The following is a 22,933-nucleotide window of genomic DNA, read 5'->3' on the forward strand; positions in this document are numbered from 1 at the left end:
AAAATGAAAGTTAATAATGTAGTACCCTCATTTTTTATTGGATTCCTAAAAAAAAACATTTATAATGAATTTTTATAATTTTTTCGAATTTTTTTGAAGCTTTAATCCGACCGATTCAGCCGATTCCCGATCCAGATCGCCGATTCGCCGATCCAGATCAGTTTTTGAGGTGCCCGATCCGGGTCACTGATCCGCTTTTTAAACCATTGCTCTCACCCTATCACGCCACCCTCTTGGCGCAAATCATTAGCAAAAAGCAAAAGGGTGCAGTTGGCATGATTGATCATCTCGACAATGAGATATATGAACATTAAAAATAAAACAAATTTAAGTTTAAAAAATAGTGCATGATCATCTTGACAGTGAGATACATGAACATGAAAAATAAAAAAAATTTAAGTCTAAAAAATAGTGTATTTTACGACGCAATATCTATACCGGCCATTGTCAAGATTTTCATATGTTTATAGATCTAGTTGATTTTAACCATTTTTAAAATTTAAAATTTTATAATTAGATATAAAAATAATAATTTTAAAAACATTTTATATCAAAATTATATATCATGAAAAAATTTGAAGGTACACCTTACCCCTACAGCTACGGATTCATCCGTTTTCAACATTAAAACTACCTTTTCCGATAGATTTTTGAGGTGCATCCGTAGTTCTACATTATAAGGTTACATCATTGTATAAACTTTTTCCAAAACAAAATATGTTTTTATATATATATATATCTATACTGCATTATTAAGCAAGAGTTAAAGGATAGATACGTGTCTCGAAAATAAGAAAGGTCCCTAATTGTACAGAAATTGTAGGATGCGTTTCTAACTCCAAGGGTAGAGAAAGAGAGAAAGAACTCAATCTTCTAAAATAGGAAAGAGTAAGAGAGGGAAGTCAAAGAAAGAAAGTAGATGTAGTTTAGGGGAAGAAAGGAAGAGAGAGAGTATGTATAAATTTTAAGGGATAGCATATCTTTCTAAAATAGGGTTCTTAACTCTAAAGAGCTCAATCTTCTAAAATAAGAAAGAGCGAGAGAGGAAAGAGAGCGAGTACATGTACTCTAAAATAGAGGGAGAGTATACACCTATACTTCTATTTAGATAAGTCTCATGTTTTATGAGTTGCAAAGGATAAGAGAGATACACCAGTCTCTAAATTTAATTATATCTAGGCTTCCTTTTTAAATAAGTCTACTACATTAAGATGAGTTGGAAAAGATTAAGATGAGTTAGGTAATACATTTGAAAAAGAAGCTTGCACGTACAAAATTTAGAAGAAATAAGATTTCCATAATTTCTATCTCTTTCATTCTAAGAAAGAAAGATTCTACATCCTAATTAAGTTTAGAAGTCTTATAAATAAGTTAAGACTTCTATCCTAATTAGATTTAGAAGTCTTATAACTAGAAGTCTCTCACGCTATTTTTTATAAGTCTTATATCTCAATTAGATTCACGTGCCCCTCTCAACTTCTCAAAATAGGTAAGCTGTTTTTTATTTTTCATGGAACAAGTTGTGCTTCTTCTCTCTCTCTCTCTCTCTCTCTCTCTCTCTCTCTCTCCTTATGGGTGAGTTTCATAAATTTATTGATTTATGGGTTTTAGTTTGTTATTCGATTTAAGAAAGTTATGGCTTTTTAGTGTTTTAATCAATGTTTTGGCTTTTTTATGATAGAAGTTATATTAAATCAATGTTAGGAATTTTGATGGTTATTGCATGCTCTTCATGTTATTCTTCTGGTTTTTGGTAGTAAAATTTTGGATAAAAGAATCTTAAGATTTTGTTCATGGATAAATTGAGATACCCATGTAATTTTCTTGTAGGTCTAAAACACTAAATACCTCCACCATCTTTTGTTTTGTTAAATTAGGTTTTGAGTATGTACAGGATTTGGAACCAAGCATTGATAGTGTATTTTACAGCTCAATGGATTTCTTCCATTCCAGTTTTCAGAAAAAAATGAATAGAATTTGTTTTGCCAAAAAAGTGACATATAATAAGTAATAACTTTAAATATATAAGTAATTACTGGAAGGGTTTAAGGGTAGTTAGGTTTCCTTATCCTATGATTGCTGTTATTGGGCTCTAAAAAAGAACTGTTAGGGGCTAACATAAATAATAAGTTAATTACCAATATGATTTATGAATTAATTTTCTTTCAATATTTTGTGTTTGTATCATTATGTTACAAAGCTGAAACTGCATGGGCATCAACTTATAATAGTTTTATTATGGGAAATTATTAATGTTATTTAAGATTAATGTACCGCTTTATGGTGAACCCTTCTTCCAAATTTTTTTGCCAAGTTTTTACTGATTTTATTTTCAGATGAGAAATGTGCCAAAATTGTAGGATTTATTTTTATGATCTTTCCTTTTATGGTTTTCTAGTTATATTTACTACTAGGGAATGTTGTTTTTTGGTAGTGAAATTTTGGAAAAAAGAATATATATATTAACAATATATATATATATATATATATATATATATATATATATATATATATATATATATATATATATATGTGTGTGTGTGTGTGTGTGTGTGTGTGTGTGTGTGTGTGTGTGTGTGTGTGTGTGTGTGTATTATGTGGTTGTGGTTAATATAATATATATAACATAATATAATATATAATATAATGTATTTTATATATTTTATTTATGTATATTTGTATTATATATAACATATAATATAAGATAAGATATATATTATATATACGATAATAATATTTAGTGTAATATAAGATATTTATATAACAATATATTATATTATATTATATTATATCATATTAATAATACTAATATAATATATTTATGTTATACATAGTGAATAGTGATCAACAAAAATATTATAAAAGGTTAAGTTCTTACCCCTCTCCCAATTTTTAACAAAAGAATGAGAACTTTGTTGGAAGATTATTTTCTGAACTTTTGGATGGAAACAGTGTGTCAAATGTGGAACTTTTGAAAACTTAGAAAAAATAAATATTTTAGGAAAACAAATATGCCGTTAGAGAGAGAAAGGGGGAGAGAGAGAGAGTTTTTAATCACCCTACTTGGATATACGGGTGAAAATTACTATACAACTTAGGTGTATTTTTAAATTTGTTGGCTTGATAATCTATGTGCCTTCCATAATCCATCGATTGTAGAATTCTTTTTCCATATATATATATATATGCGGTTTGTATAGAGCCGATTCTCTAAACAATCAAATTTGAGCCCACCTTCGAATAGTACCGAGAAATATGGTTTCAATGTCGGAACGTTTTGTGATAGCCTTAAATTATATTTTCATCTTTAGTTATAAAATTTAAAGCTTAAAAAATAGTGTAGATCGACCAGATCTATGAAAACTTGAAAATCTTAAAAATTGACGATTGAAAAATGCATTGCGAGATGCCCTATTTCCAAAACTTGAAATTCATTTTTTTCTCATGTACATGCATCTTGTTGTTGAGATTATTAATTTGATGATTTTCGAGCATCAAAACGCCCTATTCTAATGAATGTTTTGAAGTAGGCTCTAATTTGATTGTTTAGAGCCTAGGCTCTATATATAAGAAGATACTACAAAATGCCTACAGGCAAAAATGAACAGTGATTTCACCTATCCTCATCACCGTTCGTCGCAGAGTCACAATTGTTCGGTAGTGTCTCATTTTTCATTTTTTTTTCTACAAATTAGAATGATCTGAAATTTGGAATGTTTATTCATAAAAAATAGGCGAGTCAACTAAAAATATATATATAAAAAATTTTATGTGAAATAAATTGACCAAAATACCTTGAAAAATTTAAGGGGTATTTTGGTCAATTTATTTTCGTTAATTATTATTTTTTATATTTTTATTAGGTGCACATCACTAAGATGTACATACGCTCTAAATTTCAAATCATTCTGATTTGTAGAAAAAAATAAAAAATAAAACATTACCAGATATATATGTGAATAATGATATCATGCAACCGTTGTATAGTAATATGATGCAACAATGCTAAAAAACCATCTTATGGCCATTTGTTTGATCTACGAAATATACACTCTTTTCATTCTAATGAATAATCTCAAAAAAAGAAAAAATTGAAAACACAACCTAAAAAGTATTTTTTTAACCCAATTAACATAGGCCATTCATTTTGGTGAGATGCCTAGATCTAGGCTTTAGAAGGATTTTTTTCATTTCCAATTGTTTTGGATGTCTTTATTATCATTAGATGAACAATGTTTAAAAAAAAAATATAAAAATAAAAAATAAAAAAAATAAGTTTTTAAAAGCTAATATCTTGAAATTTACAAAATGAATGATCTAGATTCATTTTTGGAGATGACTCATTTTACCCAGATCTAGGGTTCAAATTGAACTTTTTGTTTTTTGGGATTGATTATTGAGATGAAGAGAGTGTGTGTGTAAAATTTGAGGTCATACAAATACCACAAACATCATTTTTTAAAAATGTCTTTACATCCTATGATACAACCGTTGCATTGGATCATTGCTATATATATATATATATTTGTTTGTGTGTATGCACACACGTGTCAAAATGTTTTTAATATATCATGAGCAAAATAAAGGCAAGTGTACAAGTATGCAACGGTGGAAATGCCAAAGCAAAAAGAAGGCCTCAATCGTAATCCCTCGAATCAACTGTAATTCCACTAGAGTCCTCCTGCTCATTCGCCCTCAGACGAACTCAACGCTGGGCTTCACTGTCTCGTAAAGCCACATGAGAAGGAGGGACAGGTGGCCTCACCAGACAGCTTCGGATCACAAGTGGTTTGAGCAGGGTTGCCAACGGCCTGCTCTAGCCACAGGGGAACGAGGGACAGGTGGCCTCATCAGACAGCCTCGAATCACAAGTGGCTTCAGCAGGAATGCCAACGGCCTGCTCTAGTGCCAAGCTCACCACTATATCCTGCCGAATATGATCAGTCAACTGCACCTATAATGTCTTCGACTGCCTCCTATTGCATCCGGAAAAGACAAAACAAAGTCACTTGTAAACAAAAGCACGATAAAAGTAAAGCGTAAAGGACAAGAGAAAAATAAATGAAAAAAAAGGAGAAAGAACATACCCTCACCACGTACTCGGGTGGGACTCTCGCGGAGTCTAGCAACATCATGGCTCGTACTCGTCACAACAGGGGCAACTGTCCAGGAGGGAGCCGCAGAGAAAATTTGGGTAAAAGACATGCTTATCAAAAGTCAAAAATGCCACAACGGCCCTTTCAAAAGCTTCCAAACAATTCTAGGGTGTTTTAGAATTTGTGTAGGACCATTCTGGAATTTTTATTGAACACTTTTGTTCTAGCCATAACTTTCAAATAGTATGTTGGATTGAGATCATTTTTAAACAGTTGGAAAGCTTATAACCTTATTTATAATATGAAACTAAATTTGGTTAAATTTGAGTTATTTTTACGGGGTCTATAAAGCTAGGTTTAAAGTCTCAATTTTAGATATTTGGGTGTCTCTTTGATGTTTGGACTAGTTCTCTATGTTCATAAGGTTTAGGGGTATCTATGATGGCAGTATTGGGGCATTATGATAGCTTTTAGATGACTTTGGGACAATTCTAAAGTGTCCAGGTTCACTATGCTTCACTAAGTTTAGTATGGTCCTTAGGGTTCCGAATTTGTGATTTCTAAAGAATTTTCTTGGCTAGATTTTTTCGGGTGGGTGTCTACATGGGCCTACCCTTTATCATTTTTTAGCCTAATACTTGAACCAACTCGTACTTCCTAACATATATTGTATTGGATCTGTGTTGTACATGCCTAGCCCACCTAAGCGTATTTTCTCTTTTCTTATCACCTATTTAAGTCACACCTAAGTATTTATTTTGAATTTTATCCATTTTTATCTTGCCACTCATCTATCTCAACATTCTCATCTTAGCTACACTCATCTTATGAGTATGTTGTTTTATTGACTAACCAATCTTGTGCCGATACAAAACACAAAAAAATAATTCTAAAAAAATAAATAACTAAAATACCCTAAAACTTGTAGACATATATTGGTAATTTCATTAAGTAAAATATTTGTTTTCTAGTTTTTGTAGGAGTGTAGTAGCGAGAAGTATGAATACTCCAAGGTTAAGCTTTCGTCATATATAGAAAAATAAAATTGAAACTTTAGACACACTCAAAAAAACGTAATACCGGTGTAAAATATAGAAAATAGAAAAGCATTTAAGCTTCTTACGGTAAAATGAGTTTTTCGTAAATTTCGCTATTTTGCATTGCCCTTTGACTATGCCACTCTTGTTGCTTGTTCCCGGGAAAATCACCAAAGACCATAGGTAGTGACACGCTTCGTACAGCCCCACTATGGCACCTCATGCATACGGAAATCAAGTGTACAGCAGATCATAGGTAGCGATCAGGTGTGGCAGCGCTTATCCCGTCAAACCATGAGGCTACAGGTGACTTGGCCGAGAACGCACAGTAATTGTGCAACAATGGACGCAGCTTTAACCGTGCGGCCCCAAATGGCTGCGGTGAGACATGCAGTAGTCGCATATGTGCCGTAGCGGCCCCAAATGGCTGGGGTCACACATACAGCAGTCTCATGTGTGCGAATGGGTGTGCACTGCTAGTGACTACCGCGTGGGACCAGTTCAAGTGCACTGTGTTCACCGGGTGCACATGCATGTGTGCATTCACGCTCGCTATGTGCACTTGCCTGCCCGCCACAGACCCTTGCACGGGACCAGCTGGTGCTCAAGCCCCGCATGCATGTGCAGCATCACACGCTCTCGTGGTTGCATGCGGTGGGTCCCTCGTAGTAGACCGCCGGGCCAATAGGTTTGGCCAACTCATGCATCAGGTGCACGACCCAATCACATCTGTGCGTGCGGAACGTATCCCCGAATAGCTCACAATCCCTCATGGACCTATGAACATCTGAGAAAAGCACAAACAAAACAAACAAACTGGATGAAAACGCCTTAAAAGAAAAAATGATTTTGTGCTTTTGTGCACGAGCCAAATGGGTGAAAGGTAGACTTCTTCCTTAATGTCTTTCCTACCAATGTAGGAATCCATGATGAAACTAAAGGCAGCATAAAGTAAAAAATAATGGATTGGATAGAAATTACATATTTTTTTAAATCTTATTCTTTTTAGGGCAATTGGCTTCTGCAGCTTGAGAGTTTAACACTCACATCCCTAAGCCGACTTTAGATTACTTGAACTGAAAGTATAATATGTTTAGTGAATTATCTATATGGCTTTTCTCTTTCTAAGGTTTTTAGAGAGAGAAAAAACTAAGAGAGAGATGGGAGGCTTCTTGGGTATAGAAAGAAATCAAGTTTGAGAGGTACCTACGTCTTATGAAAAATCTCTACTTTTTTTTTCAATACTTTTATAGTGAACATATCCTATGAGGGAATCATATCTGAAAGAACAATTATCTTTTTTATTTTAGATAGTATTCCATTAAGTCTAATAGTCCAACAATGCCATAAATGTCATTTTTTAAAAAATATTGAAAATTTTATGAAGGGCCTCGGATCCATAAATATGGAGTCCAAATCCAATAGGGTCAGTAAAGTTTGAGCTCAACGCATGTGAAAAAAGATATGCACAAATGCCATATATAAATATTTCAAGGGTGCATTTGGTATACGAATGCATCCATAGGTGTAGAGGTAAGGTGAACCTTCAAATTTTATCATGGTATATAATTTTGATGTAAAATGTTCTTAGGATTATCTCAAAATCTATTTTTATATCTAATTATAAAATTTTAAATTTAAAACATGGTTAAAATCAAGTAGATATATAAACATATGAAAATCTTGAAAATAGATGGTGTCGATAATATGTTGTAAAATACTTTATTTCTGAGACTTAAAATCTTTTTATTTTTCATAATCATATATCTCGATGTTAAGATGATAAATCAAAAGGTTTGTAAGCATTAAAACTACCTTTTTCGAAGGATTTTTTAGGGGCATCCGTAGTTTTACATTATAAGGTAGCATCTTTATATAAACTTGTGACAACCCAGATTATTCCCAGCGAGGTGAAGTGCACGAGGTGAAGTACCCGAGGAGGAGTGCGCGAGGCAGTTGTGCACAAGGAGGCAGAGAAAAGTTGTGTGCCAAGTGGCAATGATTTGTTGTACCCACAATGATACTTGTGTCCCATGCTTGTTGAGCCCATAATGATGTTTTTCCATGTTTTTCCTTTTTATCCGTCTCTCTCTCCTCATACATGTCCTTTAGTTTTGCATGAATGCCACTTATCTCATGCTGCTCTTTCCTCCTTTTTTTTTTAAATAGAACCCTTCCCATCCATCACAAGAGTTTTAGCCCCCCTCTCTCTCCCACGTTTTGCTCTCTCTCCCTCTCTAGAACACTTAGAGCTTCAAGCTTTGGGAGCTTGACCTTTGAGGAGGAGCTTGGTGGAGGGTAAACTTGGAGTTCTTGTGAGGTAAGTGGATCTCTACCCCTTGCACCAAGTTGTATGAGGCATGAATTAAAGCATGAATAAAGTTAAATGGTGAATGAATTGAAGCATGATTTTTGGCATGAGATTGCATAGGAATTGTGTTAGATGAATAAAGTTGTATGCGTGTTATTGTGCTCTGTTTTTCTAGGAATTTAGTCCTTCTTCGTGTAACATGCTATGCACTGCTGTGATATCAGTTTAGTCTGAAAATTGGTGGGTTGTTGCTCTTGTGAGTCTAATTTAGACTGGTTTTGGTCTCATGTTGTTATATTGCATATTTTATAAGTTGCTGAGTGATCCTTGATGCATGCCATGGTTGGGCTGTGAAAAATCCAGAAACTGTATATATTTTTGTAACACCTGGTTGACCCATCAAATGATCTCAAAATTGCCCCAAATCACCACCATTAAAAATATCTTTGAGTCTAGTTTCATTTTTATGCTCATGTCTAGACGAGATTCTTAATAGATTGGAGGATATGGTGTGAAATGTGAATGCATGTTACTGTTAGCATACTGTTACAATTTCCAGAAATGTTACTTCTATTATACTGAGACTTTTCTTAACTTATCGAAGTCCAAATGATACGAAACTACTTCCTTTGGAAAGATATACAAGTCTAGTAAAATGGCTGTGTTTGGTCCCTGTTGAAATTCCTTGTGAAAATGAAGATATGTTTTGAAAAATGCGGGTAGGTCCTTGTTTGACTGTTTTTCTGGATTTTGCACTAATCCTACTGTGATCACTAGTTTTTACCAACCAAACGAAATCCATTTTCTGTCAAACTATAGCCCTTTGAAAGATATCGTAGTAGGCTAAAACTTTCATGTAGAAATCATTTTGAAATTTCTTTTAGATTAAAAGTTATTTATCATTTTACGAAAACATCATTGTGGACAGTTTTGGTAAAAATGCACATTTAATGCTTCTGATATCACTAAGTTTGACTGACACAAATGTATCCATTTTATTCCAAATCACTGCCATTTGAACGGTTTATGAGTTAGCTGCATTTCACGTGTTGAGAACTTTTTGAAATTCCTTCTTGATTTTGAGTCATGGATAAACTTCACTGCACAGTAGATTTCAGAAGAAGAGTCTCTGATCTTTGGCACTTTTGAAGGGTCAAATAAGGTCCAATTGCTTTCCAACCACCTCTATTTTGAAGATCGCTAGGTCTAGCATAAAATTGTTTTTGGAACTATATTTAAACTCTAAACAAATCAAGAGTTATGGCCCTACTTTGATATGATTGCACTGTCTGAAATTACAAGAAATGCTATCATGTGACACTGGTATTGTTACTCCGTGGTATTGATACTATCATTACATGATACTGATATTGTTGCTTTGTGCTACTGGAAATGCTATTATGTGATGTTAACCTGGCCATTATGTGATACTGATACTATCTGACTTTGTTATATGAATTCTGATATTTGACTGTTATACAATGGATCCTCCAGTGGTAGTGAGCCCTCTAATTTTGTATGTGTGACCATGGACTTGCCGCACGATGATATATATGTAATATTCTGTCAGACTCTGTAAGTGTGAGAATGGACTTGCCGCACCTTGACATGTGAACATGGATTTGCCACATGATCCTTCCCTGACTCCCTATGATAAGGCGGGACTCAAGATGTGAGTAGTTGGGAGGGTTACGCCCCTCAGATCTATGTATGGTAGTGTACCACCCTCTCGCCAAAATGGCGCAAGGAGAGGATAATGTCTTGCAAGGTCTCAGCCTAGCAAAAACCCTAAAGTGGGCTAGGGACTGTGTGTGTGTGAAGACTTTACAAAGTGATGTTCGTTTGTCATTGTCTTCCCTCCTGAGTAGTGGTAGAAGTCTTAAAAAATGGGATTGGTTTGGCCTAATGAGTAGGGCTTCAGGAGTAGCTTGTTTCTATTCTGCTTATTTGAATTCTGTATTCTGTATGAACATATGAATGTATTTGTACGACACTTATATATACTCTGACATGTGACCACATTCTGTGAAACAAATGTGAATTATGACAAATCGTGGACATATAATTATGTACTTACTGATAGTTCGGAATGTAAGGGCAGTGATCTACTTACTGAACTTATTGCTCACTCTACTTACTTCATCTGTGTAGGGCATTAGTACCTGATCGTGTGTGGCGATTGGCGGACAGGTGATAGCAGGTGTTTGGAGTTCAATCCGGTTCAAGACTCTCTTCGTGACTTTGTAGGTGTCTGGTGGCGTTGCCACGTGATGGTCTTTTTGATGTAATATTTTTTAGATGAATTTAAGGCTTGTATGCCTCAAACTTTATTGTAAAGGCTTTTTTTGGAGATGAATGAAGTTATTGGTTTAAATTAATTCAGTTTTCTATCGCTTGATATATGAGTTTTATCTTCCTTCGTGGTTTGCTTTGATTACGTACTTTTAATACGTGTTGATGCCACCCCCACCTGAGTAATGTACGCGACTTCTGTGTTCGTGATCCCGCTCTCTGTCGCCCTCTGGTATAGAATGGCAGGGTCAAGGAGCAGGGCCGTGACAACTTTTTCCATATTTCAATGATTTAAGAATGTAACATACTATTGTTATAGATACATGAGTATGTGATTAGTTTGATGCATTTCAAAAATTATTATATTAATATTGTATTTAAATGAGTCAACATTTATCTTATAGATATAATGCAAAGAAAATTACGTATGGACCATATTGGGGAAGATCTATTACCATTTGGTGTCCAATATGCCTAATATTATGAACAATATGCTCATTTTTTTTCATCTTCTTCTTCTCTTTTTTTTTTCTTTTTTTTTCCTCTCTTGCTCGACAATGAAAATACAGGAGACGGGAGATAGGGTTGTTCTTTCATTGGTGGCCCTCTCTCCCATTCCCTCTCTAACTTCTACCTCTTCCCTTTCTCCTCTCTCTCACCATCTGCAACTCTCCCTTTGTGCAAATCTTGGGATCAAAGGGTAGCTTTCTCACTCATAAGTGAGTTGCTCTTTGTTTGTCTTTTATCTTTGTATCTTCTCTCTATCTCTTTCTTATTATCCCATCTCTGTTCATTTGAGCATCCGGTTCACTTTTCTTCCTTTTTCCTCTTTAACTCTCTTTCTCTCTCTCATTCTTTTCCCTTCAATCTCAAATTCTTGATAGCATAACCATATTCATGTACCCCGGTTCACTTTTCCTCCTTTTTCCTCTTTAACTTTCTTTTGCTCTCTCATTCTTTGCCCTTCAATATCAAATTCTTGACGGCAGAATCATATCCATGCCCCTTTAGCCCTTCTTGCCACTGGTTTCTTGTATGCTTCTCTGAGTCCATTGTATCAGAGCTCTCGAAGAGGAAACCTAGTCGGACGGACTGGATCAGGATGAAGCTCTTCGTGAAGACCTTGAAAGAAAGCCATTTTGAGATCGAAGTCGTACCTAGTGACACAGTTGCTGCTGTTAAAAAGAACATAGAAACTATCCATGGCCAAGATGTCTACTCTGCAATGGAATAGTTGTTGATACATGATGCAGAGAAAAAGTAATAATTTTTATTATTATTTTTCAACTTAGGAGGTGTGCAAGGATAGGTGGGCATTGAGTTTGTGCGTGAGTTGATATTTATGGATTGGATTAGTTAGTTTAGGAATGTAAATAGGATAAGGTTAGATCTAGGGGATTTATCTTTTCAACAATAGCTTTGGGTAAAATGTGGGGGTTTATCTTTTCAACAATGGGTAAAACGTGGGTGACACATGAATTTAAGAGAGAGAAGATAAGGATGAGAAAAAATATGTTAAGGGAGATAAAATAGGAAAGTCAGTTGTTTATCTTCTTTTCTTTTTTTAATCTATTTAAAGGGATGTTCCCTTTCATTGTAAAGGTGGTGAATAAATTAATAAAATTTGGTCTCGTAAAGAAATTATTTTGGGGTAGATTCCCTTACAAACTTTTGAGAGAAGTATATTCTTCCAACCTTTTATTTTTATTTTTTTTGGTTTTTCTCTCTCTTAAATTCATGTGCCACCCACGTTTTACCCATTATTGAAAAGATAAACCCGCAAGCTTTTTATGCTTCTATTACAGCATAGAAGTTCTATCCTCTCCCTTATCCAACCGTCCATTCAGAATGGAGGGTTAAGATTGTCCCAATCATAATGTCACGTCCCTACACTATTTTATTTTTAATTTTTTCTATAGACTATTTCGACTCCAAATTTTGGACGTCCATTCCCCTATTAAATTCACACTAGTGAAAAATTAAAATAAAAATATTTTCAATAAAATAAAATGACCAAAATACCCTTGAAATGTTTAAGGGGTATTTTGGTCATTATATTTTATCGAAAAATTATTTTTAATATTTTTTAATAGGTCCCCCCCCCAATAAGAAGATAGCACATACCAAATTTCATATTCATACAATTTGTATAAAAAAAATAAAAATAAAATACTTTGAAACGTCTGATCTAAAATCAAATAGTGAGTGGCTCTCTTAATCAAAATTGGACGGCTAGATGGTAGGGGGAGGATAGAACTTCTATGTCATAGGGGAAGCATAGAAACCTTTAACTTATTCACCACCTTTATAATAAAGGGAAATGTCCTTTTAAATAGACTAAAAAAAGAAAAGAAGATAAATAACTGACTTTCTTATTTTATCTCCCTTAACCTATTTTCTCTCACCCCTATCTTCTCGCTCTTAAATTCATGTATCACCCAAGTTTTACTAATTGTTGAAAAGATAAACCCCCACGTTTTACTCAAATCTATTGTTGAAAAGATAAACCCCCTAGGTCTAACCTTATTCTATTTACATTCTTAAACTAACTAACCCAATCGATAAGTATCAACTCACGCACAACCTCAATGCCCACCTATCCGTGCACACCTCCTAAGTTGAAAGATAAACTCAAAAACTAATAATAATATTTTTTTTTTTTCTCAGCATCATTCTCCCGGGGTTGGGAGCAGCTTGACCTCGAGCTTGAAACCAACCACCATCTGCTAATTGGTTATGTAGTCCCATCCTGCGTCTCGGCACTTTTTCTTCAATTTCTTCAAGGCTAATTTATTCTTCAATGCCTTCAATATCTCAAGACTAATGTCAGACGCTTTGCCTGCAACTATGTTCCAAGACTCTTTGCCTACAACTGTGTTCTAATAGTAATTGTCGAATACGAGCTCCAAAGACGCGCTAGCAATCGATAAACACTTTTGACCATGAAATTTTGGGAGATAGATTTTAATATCAAAATCTAGTGGTCGCTCTATAGAATGTGGATCTGTCATGTAAATTTCTTCATTACGCTTGAAATCAATATTTTGGGTTTGTTGTGAAATTACTGGTGCAAGATGAATGTGGCTGTGAGCACCTTCTTTATGATGAAGATTGTTTGCCAATCGCACGATGAAGATTGTTCGCCAACCACTGCAACCTCCGTTCCAAGCGTTGCATCCTCATCTCACGCAATTCAGTTCGAAAATCCTCTACGACTCTAGTCAAATTTTCTATAGCCTGTATTCAACGATCATCCATAACAGAGACTTCTGTAGTTCTAACTTGCTCAGATCTAACTTGACCTGATACCAATTGATGTAGGGAGAAAATAAAAGATGAAAGAAAATAGGTTAAGAGAGATAAAATAAGAAAATTAGTTGTTTATCTTCTTTTCTTTTTTTTAATCTATTTAAAATGACATTTCTCACTCTATAGTATATCACAGAAAGAGCAATCCCCTGACCTCCTGAAGCTCCACTCCTGAAAACATCTGGAATCAAAGCTTTACGGAGAGGAATCAAAGCATCTGGAATCAAAGCTCTTATTCCTCTCCCCTCTCTCTAAACTTTTTTCTCTCTCCCTCTTTCAAAGCCTAACCTCGATGCCCTTTTAATAATTATCAAAAACAAATTTGTCTGGTAGTGCTGAGATTAAAGCTACTAGCATACGGCGTTCCGTATCTTAATTTCTCACTTTTCAACCCCAAAGGCAACAAAGGCGATCTAGAGAGAGAGAGAAACCCCCACTTAAACAAAAAAAACCCTCAGTGGTTGAGGTCCCTCTCAGACCCGATCAAATTCCTCAATCTCTTTCCACAACTTTGATTCTCTCTCCCTCGTTGAGATAATTCCTGCATGTCTCTTCAATTTTACCCGCCTCGTGGGTAGTAGGCGGAAGGCAACAAAAGTCTCTGATAAAATAACATAGGGAGGATATTTCCGTACACGACAGTGCTTGAAGGCAAAGGCAACTGTCCAAGTGTTTGCAAAATCGAACCAGAACGATTAATCGGATATGACCTTGAAGCGGTTTAACCGTCTAATTGGTAAAACGGCTGATTCAACTACTCTAATTGGATAAGTCCTGGACAGTCAAAAAAGTGTTGAAAAAAATACAAAAAGAAAAAATCTACTAAAATTTGAAAAGCATAAAAAATTATTAAAACAAAACACATTCAAATTAAGTTGAAAATTAATGAAAAAAATAGATTTTAACCCATTTTATATTTTCCAAGAGCTACTTTTAAAATTTTCTAAAAAAGATGGAAAAAATATAAAAGCGAGTATTAATGACCAAAACAATTTTTAATCTTTACCATAATGTAAAGAATATTTAAAAATGCATTACACATCAAATTTCTTATCTTTAAGAACTTATATACATTTTTTTTTTTTTTTTTTAAAAAAAATACTGGTTGATCATCCTAGCTGCCCAAAACTGGAATCGACCACTGGCTAGTTCCGATCTAACCGGTTGGTTAGCAATTAACAGTTAGATCGAGCGATTTTATGAACAATGAGTTGTTTGGTACTTTAAACACCAGACAACAAAGAACTAGGAATAAAAAGAATAGCTCTATGCCCAGTATTGTCATTACCGGATAAGGGGCAACTTAAAAGAAAAAAAAACCATGGGATGGGGGTGGTACTCGTAATATTGGGTACATTGGACACCAAATGGTAGTAGACCCCTCCCCTGCCAATATGGTATGTATGTAATTTTCTCTTTAATGTATCAATGCTTTCACTTAAGGGAAATATTTATATACTTCCCCTACAACATAGAAGATCTATGCTTCCCCTACCATCCAGCCGTCCAATTTTGACCAAGAGAGTCACTCACCATTTGATCTTAGATCCGATGTTTTAAAGTATTTTATTTTTAATTTTTTTATACAAATTGTATGAATATAAAATTTAGTACGTGACATCTTCTCATTGGGGCACACCTATAAAAAAATGTTAAAAATAATTTTCGATAAAATATAATGATCAAAATACCCTTTGAAGCTTTCAAGGATATTTTGGTCGTCTGATTTTATTGAAACAAAGAAATTTATATTTTTCGCTAGTGCGAGTTTAATAGAAGATTGGATATCCAAAAATTTGGTATCAAAATAGTTTATAGAAAAAAATTAAAAATAAAATAGCATAGAGACGTGACGTTGTGATTGAGTCAATCTTAACCCTCCATTCAAAATGGACAATTAGATAAGGGGAAGTATATAAGTTTTATGCTATATGGGAAGCATAGAAAGCTTGACCTTCAATTAATACCTTATGAAGTCATGCCACAATTCAATAAAACGTGATGCTCACTGGGGTTTCAAGGGATCATACTATATACTTTCTTTTGTGGTGAAAAAGCTTCTTGCGGACAACTTTTTTTTTTTTAACCAATCGTATCCAATTTTATTGATAAACAAATTAGACAAATGGGATTACATCATTCGACGCAAGGAGCGAAGATAAAGATGCAGCACCAATGGCAAGAGTATCAGCCAAGGTATTTGCCTCACTAACACATGAAGAAAGGAAATTATCGAAGGTTCCGGCATGTCTAGGATATGTAGCGAAAGCGATTTGAGCTCCCAAGGCACCTTATGTCATTTATTCGACCACCTGATGACATTCAAAGAGTCTCCCTCAAGTACACAATAATTACCCAAATTTCGACTAGTAAAACTCTTCAACCCATAAAAAAGTGCAAGCATTTTGGTGTGATTAGCAGTAGCCACAACTATGGGGCCAGCATAGGTAAAAATGATATCCTCATTCGAATTCCTAATGATCCCTCCAATACCAGCTACACCGGAATTTCTTAAGGAACTTCCATCAAAGTTTTAGTTTAAGACCACCCTGTAATGGTGGAACCCAAATACTTCTTCCTGCTCTTGACAACGCCTATATAGAACAAATTTTGGAGATTATGATCCACCTTTGAAATGCCCATCCCTCTTTCGATACTTGACAACCAGCACTATAGGAAGTGTTTAATCTTGTTGATGACTCTATCAAAAGATAGACTATCCCCATCAAAAGTTCTCATATTCCACTCTTTGAATACTTCCCACATTACAACTCCTTATACAATTTTTCATATCACATTGCCGGTCTTAGGTTAGTGTGGAATAGCGAGGTGAGTGATAATCCCCAAAACATCTTGAGGCAATGCCATCCTAACCCCTAACTGCGAGAGAAACTAGCACCAAGTCCTAGTAGCAAATGGGCAAAATCAATGAGCTTCAGATTCACCATCTTCTTGCTGACAACTTTTTCTATCTAAATTTAGGGTTCCAATTGAGAATTGGAAGTATAATAAAAAAAAATTTTTGCAATGCCATCTTCTGTTTTTCGGTTTTCCTATAGGGCATGTTTGATAATAGGAAGTTGCTTCCTGGAATTGAGAAGTTACCTATTGCTGTTCATGTTATGTTATGTGCTTGATAAAAACCAGGAAGGCAATAATAGAAGTTTACTTTACTATTTATGTTCTACTCTACTGTTCATATTATGCATCAAAAAAAGTTCCAACCCAAATGTCGGAACTTGAAAATGGAAGTTCTAAATAAACTTATGCCCTGATAAAAAGTGCCCTAAGGTCACTCTCCTCCTCGCCCATTTTAGGTGTTTATATTGAAGGTAAGTCATAGTAATTATTTTTATTTATCTATTGTATTACTTTTGTTTGTAATATTTTAGGTGTTCTTTGTATTTTTAAAGTGTTTATATTGAAAGTAAGTCGCAGTAATTTTATTTATTTATTTTTTGCTTTATCTTTGTTTGTATTTTTTTTAGTTGCTCTTCCCATTTTATGAAGATTGAGAAACACATTAATCTTTAAAGGTAAGAGAAACCTTGTTTTCCCCAAGGTACGTAATTATGATTATTTTTTAAATTTCATAAGTACTTGCTTTGAATTAATTTGTACATGGTCTTATTTTACTGATATTCTATTTGAAGTAAAAAAATAATAAACAAAAATTACAAGAAATTAAAATAAATTACAAATTTTTACTCTACAACATTAGTGAGTTTTTTGAGAAACTAATATTTCACAAGGCATTTCTACACCAATGACAAATAATTTTTCTTCATCATCAAACTAATTCTCCAATGACAGTAATTTTTTCCACTCAAAGAGAAGAGATCCTCATGTAATATTGACAATGACAATGGTGCAAACTCAAAATCATTGTCGTTCTATACAAATTTTCCTCACATATTTTTTGGAGAAAAAAACTGTAACAAATTATAATTTTTTGTTACCTTTTCTGTTTAATTATAACTACTTCTCCATATTATTGTAGTTAAAAATTCTTATTATCTAAGGGGTGAATCATGATTAATCAAATTTTTTATTAATAGATCTCTTTGATCATTGAATATTTAGTTAATCTTTTTTTGTGTAATATTTAGTTAATCTGTTACAAGTAATTGCATACATGCAACGCACATAATTCAACTATTAGAGAGACGAGTGAGTTTTCAGTGCCCATAGGTTAATATCAAGGGTCGGCATTGAGCTTGTACCTCTTTTTCTTAGTTATGGATGACTTAACTAGGTACCTACAAGATGAGATAGTATAGTGCATGTTGTCGCAGATACATAGTTTTGATCGATGAAACCCGAAACAACATGAATATAAAATTAGAACTTTGGAAGGATGCTCTAGAATCCAAAAGTTTTAAAATTAGCTTGACTAAGACAAAGTATATGGAATGCAAGTTTAGTAAAAATAGGAGTAGAGACGAGGAAGTAGTTAATATTGATGACTATGAAGTACAAAAAGACTGCACTTTTGATGTCTTGGGTTGATAATCAAGGAAAATGGGGAGATTAAGGAAGATGTAGCACACAGAATTAGAACTGGGTGGGCGAAGTAGATATATGCAAGTGGAGTTCTATATGATCGCAACATTCAAATGAAGTTGAATGGTAATTTCTATAGGACAACTCTGATTGCTCTTTGGGGTGGAATGTTGTACGGACAAAAAAACAATATATCTATAAAATGAGTGTAGTGGAGATGAAGATGTTGAGGTGAATGAGTGGCAAGACAAGAAATGATAAAATTCAAAATTAATCCATTACAGAGAATTTAGTTGTAGCTCCAATAGGCGATAAGATGAAAGAGTAGACTTAGGTGGGCTGGCCATGTGTGGTGCTGACTAAGTACAATACCGATTAGGAGGTGCGAGTTATTTCAAGTAGAAGGACGGAAAAGAGTAAGGGGTAGGCCCAAAAGGACGTGGTTGGAAGTAGTCTGAAAAGATATGATGATATATGACCTCATTGAGGGTATGACCTTTAATAGAGCAGAATGGTGGATTAGGATTCGTATAACCGACCCCAATTAATTGGAAAAATGCCATGATGATGATGAGGATGATGATTTAAATAATACATGTATATATTAAACATAATATTAAACATAATATTTAAATATATTTAAATTTATCTATTGTTTTATTTTTTGAGAAAATATCTCTTTATCCCCTATTTTTTACTTCTGTATCTCTTGAGACCTAAGGAATGAAAATATTACTTGTAAGCAAAAGGTCTATATTTTTTCTATCTTACAACCCCTTGAACCCATTTGAACATGAAGTTTTTACCCAAACAAAAACTAAAATGACAACCTCAACTCCTTCCCCCTCTTTTCTCTTCTCCCCCTCTTTTCTCTTCTCCCTCTCTCGCTCTCTTTCTTCAAAGTGAAAAATGTGTTTTTCCATTTTTGTCTTGCCATTAAAGGGCACGTTGGTTTGCTGATTCCTTTTCTCTCTCTAAAAACCTCTTTTACTTGAGAATTATTCTTTTTCTCTCTCTAAAAAGTGAGATTCATTTTTTATTTTGTCACGCCGTTATTGGCAGGCCACTTTCTTCTGCAACAACCTCCCTCTCTCAAACTTGTGAGAAGATGAGTGCAGTCAGTCATGGTGGTCATGCTCAGAACCCTTCGTCTTATCCTTCAAAAATCACTACTTCCTCTTCACCAAGAAGTTTCTCTCTCTTCTTCTTCTTACCCAACTTTTCTCTAACTGCTCTCTTGCTCTCACTCTCAGCTTGCAATGGGGTCACCATCTTCTGCCTCCATCTCCCTTTTCCGGCAAAGCCCACACCGAAAAACACCCATTTCTCATCGAAAAATACAATCAGAGGTCCAAGAACAGTTTCAGTCATGTATGCTCTCAAGGAAGAAGAAAATCATCTCTCTAAAGAGCTTGAAACCGATCGGAGCTTCGAGCTTTGGACACAAAAAGAGGACAATGAGAACTCTTTAGTTCCCCCATTAAACACCATCGTAGATGGCAGGATCAAGTGGTTCAAACAGAACAGGTCATGGTTCAGGATTCTCAAGTCCGGGCCTCCCACTAAGCAGTTCTCTGCAAGAGCAAAGGGTTTCTTCTGTTCTAATTCATGTAAGCTTCGTTTCGTCATGACTTGGATTTCTTCTCTTGAATCGTTTGGTTTTAGAGAGTTTTTCACAATGGAAAGTATGTTCAAGTCTCATCCAAGTGCCTGCCTTCTCATACTCTCTAAAGCCATGGATTCGAGGAAACGGAACATTGTTTTGAGACCACTGTTGACCAAAAGTTATAGGGTAATGGCAATTGCCCCTGATTTCAATTACCTCTTTCAAAACACCGATGCAGAGGCCTGGTTTAATCAACTCAGGAAGGGAAATGTGGACCCAGGTTGAGTCTCTTTGGGTCAAAACCTCTCTAATCTGTAGAGGCTTGCTGTTTTTTATAATAATTTTTTTTGGAGGGGGGGTTTACATTGACTCTAATGTTATAGTGATGAAGAGCTTTGTTGATTTGAGAAACACAAATGGGGCACTTGGAGACTGGGACATGGAGCAGGTTGGACAATGCCGTGATGGCTCTCAAAGAGCTTGGTGTCTCAGATTCCATTGGCATTTCCTGGAGCCCATCGTCGCCTCTTGTCATTTTTGGTGAGAGAAGAGTTTGGGCAGTGAGAGAGAGGCGGGGTAGAGGGAGAGGGAGTTTGGGTTGAGAGAGAAAGAGAGTGAGTATAGAAAAAGAGGGGGAGTTTGGAAAACCTTTTGAGAGAAAGGTGAAAGGAAACAAAAGTATTGAGGGTGTCATTTTAGTTTTTGTTTGGGTAAAAAATTTATGTTCAAATGAGTCCAGGGGGTTGTACGATAGAAACAATAGGGACATTTTACTTACACATAATATTTTCATTCTTTGGGTCTCAAGAGATACAGAAGTAAAAAATAGAAAATAAGGAGATATTTTCCCGTAAATAATACATGTATATATTAAACATAATATTGAAATATATTTAAATTTATGTATTGTTTATTTTTGGATTAGGTCCAATCGAGTCAATAATGTATCTTGAAAAAATTGGAACACACAAAACAGTCAAAATATTTTACATTCAGCTTCATCGAGATTTAGTACTTATTAAGCAGTGTGCGTACTTTGGCATATAAACACAATAGGCAAGAGATTTGTTCGCATCACAATAGCCAAGAATATCGGTGCTTTGAGACCAATTGTGAACGGTCTCTAAACTTTGATATGTTTATCTAATTCTTTAGGATTCTGAAATAATGATGTTTTTACTTCTATCTAACATTAGATTAGTATATTGAAATTGAATTATTAATTTTTTTATTCTTTTATTTATTTAAATCTATCTATGCATACATTTTATAATAAAATGTATTATTGATCTTTTTTTTTTTTGAAGTATTTTTGCCATTCTTCTATCTCCCATAAGATTTACACGTGCAACGCACATTAATTTACTAGTTTAAGGCTAAAATCTGGATTCCTCCAGTTTTGCAGAAAACTATAGAACTTGGGGTACAAACTTCCCTGGAAGACGCAATTTCTAGAACCGCATCTTTCAAAAATCAAGCACGCCCTTAGGTTTAGAACTCAAGGAGTATTGTGCTTAATTGGTAGTCATAAGCCCCAAATCTTTTCAAAAATCAAGCACGCCCTTAAGTTTAGAACTCAAGGAGTATTGTGCTTAATTGGTAGTCATAAGCCCCAAATCTTTTTAGGCATAATGGGTTTCTCAATGTATTGAAGATCGTTCTATGGACTACCAAACATCCATGACTGATTTTATACTTTTTATCACAGTTTTCAAATACTTGAAAGTAATCACAAAAAGAGGAATCTAGCTTTATATACTTCAAATTATTTTGAGAATTTATAACTTTAATTACAACTTGTTATACGTTAAAAATAGTTTATGACTAAGGTTTAGTTTTTAAATAAAAATTTAAAAATTAAAATAATTTGTTTTATTTTCTTTAGCAATATTTTTATCTTTTCCTTTCTAATTATAATATTAGAGTATAAAATACGTGTCAGAAGTAACTTTTAAATATTTTATGTTTTTAATACTTTTAAATTTCATTCATTATTTATTTTGCTGTTTTTTAGAAAGCTTTAAAAAACATAAAAATTATAGTAATTTTACCACAAAAATATTATGCTTTAGAAATAGTTTATGAGCAATTTTGAAATTTTAAATAACAAATACTCAATTTTTCCGTGCTTTGATTTTAGGGAAAATATCTCCATACCCTTTATTTTTAGGTTTCATTTTATAATAGACTCAAGATTTTAAAAGTTGTCTTGAGGCATAAAAATTATAGATTTTATTTCTTCTAACCCCTTGGCTAATTTAAACCTGTTTTTTTAGGCCAAACAAATTTAAAAAGATATACCTTTTCTAAAAGCCATCCTCCCAAACTTCTAGAGAGAGAAAATGGCTTCATGGAGGTAAGTGTTTGAACACATTTTTCTGCACCTTAGGTCCCCGATGCGAAATAAAAGAGAAGCCGGTCAATAAAGCCCTGATATATAGTGCAATTCTTGACAGTCTCAGAATCTTCCTAAGCACTTCAAAAAACCACCTGCCAACTTTCGTCACAATTCGACTTGTCTAAGGCAGCGCAGACAAAGAAATAATTTCGGAAAGTCAGCCTCTAGCACTGTGAAACGGACCCCGTAATTAGAACTCTATTTTCGGTATTCAAACAGCTGTGGGACCACCGTCAATAGATTCGGCACCGTCGAAAACCTTTAGGGGTCAAATTTCGGCTTAAACGGACGTTCCAAGACAAAGTTATGGGTGAAACATAAAAAAAAGATAGGTCGCACACTATTCCCATACGGCCTCCCTGCACCAATCTCCATTAAAGG

At 34.4% G+C, this 22,933-nt stretch overlaps 1 long non-coding RNA gene and 1 pseudogene across 1 annotated transcript; both read left to right on the forward strand.

Moving 5' to 3' along the window:
* The first annotated feature begins 8,226 nt into the window (after positions 1-8,226).
* Positions 8,227-10,822, forward strand: LOC148782344 (uncharacterized). Its single transcript, XR_016055140.1, has 2 exons — positions 8,227-8,453; positions 10,596-10,822. It is a non-coding gene; the product is annotated as an uncharacterized LOC148782344 (long non-coding RNA).
* A 9,095-nt stretch (positions 10,823-19,917) lies between these two features.
* On the forward strand, positions 19,918-21,877 carry LOC105421374 (uncharacterized protein At4g19900-like; annotated as a pseudogene).
* Positions 21,878-22,933: the final 1,056 nt, after the last annotated feature.

The sequence above is a fragment of the Amborella trichopoda genome, chromosome 4, assembly GCF_054954075.1.
Source record: "Amborella trichopoda isolate Santa Cruz 75 chromosome 4, AtrichopodaSantaCruz75HAP2 v2.0, whole genome shotgun sequence".
In the NCBI taxonomy this organism is placed as follows: Eukaryota; Viridiplantae; Streptophyta; class Magnoliopsida; order Amborellales; family Amborellaceae; genus Amborella; species Amborella trichopoda.